Source organism: Varanus komodoensis, unplaced genomic scaffold (assembly GCF_004798865.1).
Source record: "Varanus komodoensis strain SLA01 unplaced genomic scaffold, ASM479886v1 scaffold9, whole genome shotgun sequence".
Taxonomy (NCBI): domain Eukaryota; kingdom Metazoa; phylum Chordata; class Lepidosauria; order Squamata; family Varanidae; genus Varanus; species Varanus komodoensis.
The window spans coordinates 23179348-23185474 of record NW_025336598.1 but is presented as its reverse complement, the minus strand read 5'-3'; positions in this window follow the sequence as shown (position 1 = coordinate 23185474).

Below are 6127 nucleotides of genomic sequence, written 5' to 3'. Positions count from 1 at the left end.
ATAGAGAAATGTTAAGTACTCGCCCTACATGACCAGTAGATGGCACTCCTGGCGTTTACAACTCACATAGCTTTGGCATAAAGCTGGAAGAAATCGAACACTGCGTCAGAGGTAGAGTTTGACATTAACGATCCTTGCTTGATTGACAGAGGATAATGCTATACAAAGGGTCAACGTGTTATGTCTTATTATACCAGCTTCTTTTTTTGCAAAATTATACGAGTGTTTAAAACGCAGCGGTGTTTTTAATCAGCAACGGAAGCAGGGATGTAACCTATGTACAAAAGCAAGGTTACTTATTACCCCCAATGTTTAAGCCTCTTCAGGTAACGAGTGCCCTAAGAATATAACTTCTAGTAGGTAGAATACTGTTATGTGCATGTTTTAAATGTTCAGGGTTATGTCATTAGATCAGTCACTATTTGATGCAAGTAATATTTGCAGAATCTGCATTTGCTTTAGCCTGAAGATAGTCTGGTGTAGTACATACGACTATAGTGCAAATGAACAGGTTTATCGGGGCACTAGCTTTTGCGTGCTAGTGCCCACTTCATTGAAGCATGAAGCCATATCTAATGCTTAAAAAAAAGTGTGCACACATGCACACAACAATGTGAAAGAGACAAAGGGAAAATGTTTATAAAAATGACACACATAAAAACACTTCTTGAGATAGCTCACATTGTCAATGGCTTCAATGTTGCTTGCTTCCTATAAACTTTTTCATTTGTAATACCTGCCAACTTAGAAAGTAACTTCATGAATCTGACAAAGTGGGGTCTAGCCTATGAAAATTTATACCACAATACATTTATTAAGATCTGATCCTCTACATTTTTATTCCCACTTGGGGAAGGGGTTGGTTTAAAAGCCAAAATGCAACAGGCTGGAACAGCCCCCTTTTAAAAAAGAAAGCGTGCCAAAAACAATGGCATGCCTTAGATACTTGAGAACATTTTAAGACTGAAACCTTTTAAATAGTGAATTATTAACCTCACAATCCCCAGAGGTCATCTGACACAATGTGGACTAGCCTGAACACCAACTTTCAGCTGAGCCAAGCCAATGAAATTCACCATCACACATAACTGGATGGAAGTGATGCAATAAGTCACTAAATATTCACAGAGACCATGATCCTGGAAACAGCAGCTTGCAAGTGATCATGAGCTATGACCCAGAATGAATATCAAAATGTGGTTTCTCCAGAAGTTCCATGGCTCATTGCATCCCTGCCATATAGTTGTATGTGATAAGGCTTGGCTCTCATGAAGTAGCAGTTCTGGGCCCTTCTGTTCCAATGGGTTCTGGGAATTTTGTGTTAATAATGGTATAATATTGCTACTGTTTCAGTCCTAAAATATTGTTCTTAAGTGTCTCTAAAACATGCCATTATTTTAACATTTTTTTAAAAAAATAAGGGGGTTGTTCTGGCTTTTACCCCATCCCTGCATGGGGTAATAACCTTTATTTTTTAAGATGAGGCAGGATTCTTTCATGTTTTTTGTTTCTGATCTACAGCTGAAACATTCTGCTCTTACCACCAGGTATGTAGTGTAGATGTTTGTAAAAGCCTGTGTAACAGATACATCCAAGCAAAATATTTGGCCCCTTTAATGTTTCAGAAAAGAAATATCAAGCTGTGTGAACTCTGCACACACCACTTCCCAAGCTGTGAATTTATTGACCTCTGCTAATGGTTTCTGTTCTATCTGCACAGTTGTATCTCTCAAGTATAGGGGTCAGACTAGATGGCTTGGGAGACCCCTTTTGACTCATTATGTTTCTGTAGGTTTAGCAGAAGGGTTAGTGGCAGTGGAAAAGGAACATGAGGGGCTGCAGTCCCAGGACTGTTTTCTGAGCAGGAAGAAATGTTGCCATCTGGATGGTGTCCCTAATTTGTGTATTCCCTTGGCATCCCTGTTAAAGTTTAGATACAAATACTACAAACTATTTGAGATTCTTCATCATTCTTGCTTGGCTTTGTGTCCTTAAATTCTTTTTTGACTCAGCAATAAGTTTAGAAACTAGAAAAGTGATTCCATCCTGGAATATAAACCAGGACATTTAGCGATATGTGGGGGAAAAAAAGAATAATTGTGGAAAACCTTTTGAGTTTTGAATGTAAACATATATACACTGTTCATCTTATTTCATTGCCTTTTACTCCCATTATTGTGCTATTTATTTACAATATATAAATTTGAAATAAAAGCACCTATATTAATGACAAACATTTTGCTAATATGAAGGGTCTAATTTATGGAAATGGACTGCCAAGAGGTACAAAGTGAAGAAAAGTTGGGAACCACTAAACCAGAAAGTCTGAACATTTCATGGAAATTTCAGTTTAACTCAGTTTTGAATTGGATCTAGGGTATTTGGTTAAACCAATATTTTGTTTTGCTTTTGTATTTTAATATTTGAGTGCGTGATTTTTTAAAATGTTGCATTGTTAGTCGTTTTAAGCATCTCCAAAAGGAGATGTAGCATAAGTAGGTTAAAGGCTTTTCACAGAAATGCCAAGAGAGCCTATTTCAATGTCAGTTGTGGGGAGAGTATTGGAGACATACAGTCAGATTTCTGATGTGTTTACAAAAAGTTGAATGGGAAGAACAGACAGGCATAAAGAAAGACAATATTATTATTTAAAGCAAACCTGAAGTGAGGTGGGAGATAAGGTGCAGGACTTTTTCAGCCATGCCACCTTAGGCTGTCCCTCCCTCTGCTACTATTTGATTTTAAATAATGAGTCACACTATGATACTTCACCTTCTCTGAACTGTGTAGTGTTGATTATTTTATTGCTAAGGTTTTATGAGGATCTTATTTCTGTTCTATGCTTCTGAATTCTTCATGATAAAGGGGAGGAGCATAAACCATCTAAAGAAAATACAATAGCATCAATGATGCTGGCAAATTGTTTCTAGATAAAAAGATTTTCATACTGTGATCTTGGAAATGCTGGGTTCAAAATCAAGTGTTTTGCCAATGAAAAGATCGACAGTGTTGAACAGCCATCAGTCGGATCTCTATTTAGAGCAGGATTCTTTATCATTTAAGCCTGTTTTGTTAAATCACTGACCTTGGTCTATGCTCCACATGAAACCTTAGGACCATCCACCGTTCATCTTCAGTGCATCTGAGTGTGCATTGGGGCTCCCAAGGAGCCTTAGCCAAAAGTCTGGAAATCACTGTCTGATGCAGATGCTGCCAGCTTGTTCATGTGCACAATCAAGTGCAGAAAGTCCTCCAGAATAAGCTGAATGTATACAAGTAGGTAGATATGCAAAATTTTAAAAAGACTGCTGGAAGTAAGTGATGGAGGAACTGCACATCCAAACACATTTTTAAAATCAAGGCTTAAAAAAATTATGATGGCTGCCCACCAGTTAAAAAAAAAACAGGGCTGGCTATGTGCATCTTTGCTGAACTAGATATCACCAGCAAGGAAGTTAAATAGAAACACACTTTGGCTAGAAGGCCAGTCACTGCTATAACAATAAATAACAATCATAATAAGATGAAGTGGGTGTAGGTACAAGCTGTGTGTAGCATATACATAACATTCACAGTCTATGCCTACATGTCCCCCCATTCCTAAAGGAAAAGGGCTCAAATATTTTATATGGCCTATGACAAACAGAGCAAAAACTATTGTTGGTCTGCTCTGCAGTGTTGCTTGTGCAAGTCCTAAAAGCATTCACAACTAATTTGTTCTTATTGACATTGTTACTTCAAATTAAGATTTACACATGCTAATTCAAAGGTCCCTCTGGTCTAACAATGTCCTCCAAAGCAGGCAATGGCTCCTGAACACTATAATCAGAGCATAATGAAGGTAACCCATCTCTAGTTTTCAGTCCATAATATTAAAGCAAGTACAGTGTTCTTTAAGTTCTTTTTTCAAGCTGTTATGGCTAATAGTGATAATACTGATAAACCCAGCCACCATATGTTTGTCAAATCTTTTATTTTAAAACGTGTACATCAGTGATCACTATCAGACTGCACAACAATAGCTTTTGAGCTGAGAACTTTGGCACTCAAAGAAGTTCTGCTTAATATTAAAAAGAAAGAATTTTGAAATAATACATTCTCTTTCTTGTTTGCTTCCATAATTTCATCAACCTCCTTTTGCCTCTGGTTAAAAAGCCCCAGTCACTTTGGTATTTCACAAGAAGGAAGATATTCCAAGTTCCTGTTTACTGTTCCTTTATTCAGCTCTATTCTATTATTGTGAAGATAAAGCAATCAGAGTAATATACTATTAAAAGTGGGCATAGATAAATTTATAAAGGGGTACTGGGAAACTCTTACTTTTTACATAATTCAAAACATTAAATATGCTCATTTCTCATCACTGCTATGTAAGCTCCTGTTTTCAAAGAGCTTACTGATGTAGGCTAAAAATTATAGCCAAACAGTTTTGTCCAACTATTTCTAAATTGAGGCCTTAATGCCATCTTTTATTTTATTTATAAATTCCAAAGTAAAACTAGATTTTTGATAACACAAAACCTCTTCTCCACTGAAAGAGATTTTGAGTTTCTCTTTCATGGTTAAAATCAAGTGATCACAGTTGTTACTGGCATAATGCCCATATATGCCCACCCGCCCCTTGAGATCAGCGGGAGAGGCCCTTCTCCGGGAACCCTCCGTGAAGGATATTTAGGAGGGTAAGTACTCGGAGGAGGGCTTTCTCTGCAATGGCACCCAATCTATGGAATGCGCTCCCCAGGGAGATCCGCCTGGCGCCGTCGTCATTTGTTTTTCAGCGCCAGGCGAAGACCTTTTTATTCAAACGTTATTTTAATTGTTAATATTATTTATTTATTTATTGGCCAGGTCGACTCAAATTATATTGTTTTTATACTGTTTGTTTATTTATTATTGTGAGCTGCCTGAGGCTTCGGTGAATGGGGCGGCATAGAAGCTTCCTAAATAAATAAATAATGAATAATTGCAATTTAACTTCTGATTCATATACTGTTGAATGTAGAGTCAATTAAAAACATGGATTTCTTACACAATTTTCTTTGTAACAGTTTTGTGGTGTGAGCAAAAAGTACCATGTTATTCAAACAAATAAGACCTTTCAGGGTGGTAGCTGGTGTTTGACAAATTCCTTTATATAATGGCATCACAATGTAATACCTGCATGAAACTGCAACAGATAAGCACATGGGACAGTTCAGCTATTCAGAAAATACAGTGGTACCTCAGCTCACGAACACCTCAGTTCACAACCAAATCGGGTCGCGAACAAAAATTTCATAAACATTTTGACTCAGGTCGCAAACTCCGCATTGGGTGGCGACCGCGATCACAGCCATCTCCCCACACCTGCCCAAGTGGGGAGATGGCCACGATCGCGCCCGTCTTTCCTGCACAAGCACAACCACGATCTCAGCCATCTCCCCCACCAGCACGATCTGCCTGTCTCCCCCCACCCCAAGCGCACCCGCGTTCGCACCCGTGTCTCCCCCCGCAGCGCACCGGGATGACAGGCGCGATCATGATCATGCTGCGGGGGGGCAGGGAGATGGCCACACTTATGCTCAGGGTGGGGGGGAGATGGCCACGATCCTTGTTCTTTGTCACTTTGCTCCACATTTTTCCAATTAAAAAAATAGTTACAGAACGGATTAACCTTATTTACATTGAACCTTATGGGGAAATTTAACTTGGCTCATGACCAATTTGGGTCACGACCAGAGTCCTGGAATGGATTAAATTCGTGAGCCAAGGTACCACTGTATTTTCAGGGCCCCAAACAAGTAGAATGAGACTATTCCCATTTAAGAGCCCTGCAGTGACAGTAAATTCACTGCAGTAAACTTATCATAGCAGTCAGAACTTGTTATTGTATGATAATGCCCTTTCATAGGCACTAATATTGCAAAGGAATAGTGCATACAGGACCAAATGCTTCAAATCTACTATACAGCTAGAACAAAAGGACATTATCCATGGAGGGGTTGCTACAGTTGCTGTAATGGGACAGTAAAGGTCATTTTAGGACAGGAACTCAAGAGTGACTGAATAGTTTAATTGGCAGGCAGTTCCCAGAGGACCACTGCCAGCTGGAACAGCTTAAGTTGCACTTTCATGGCACCAATTCCTC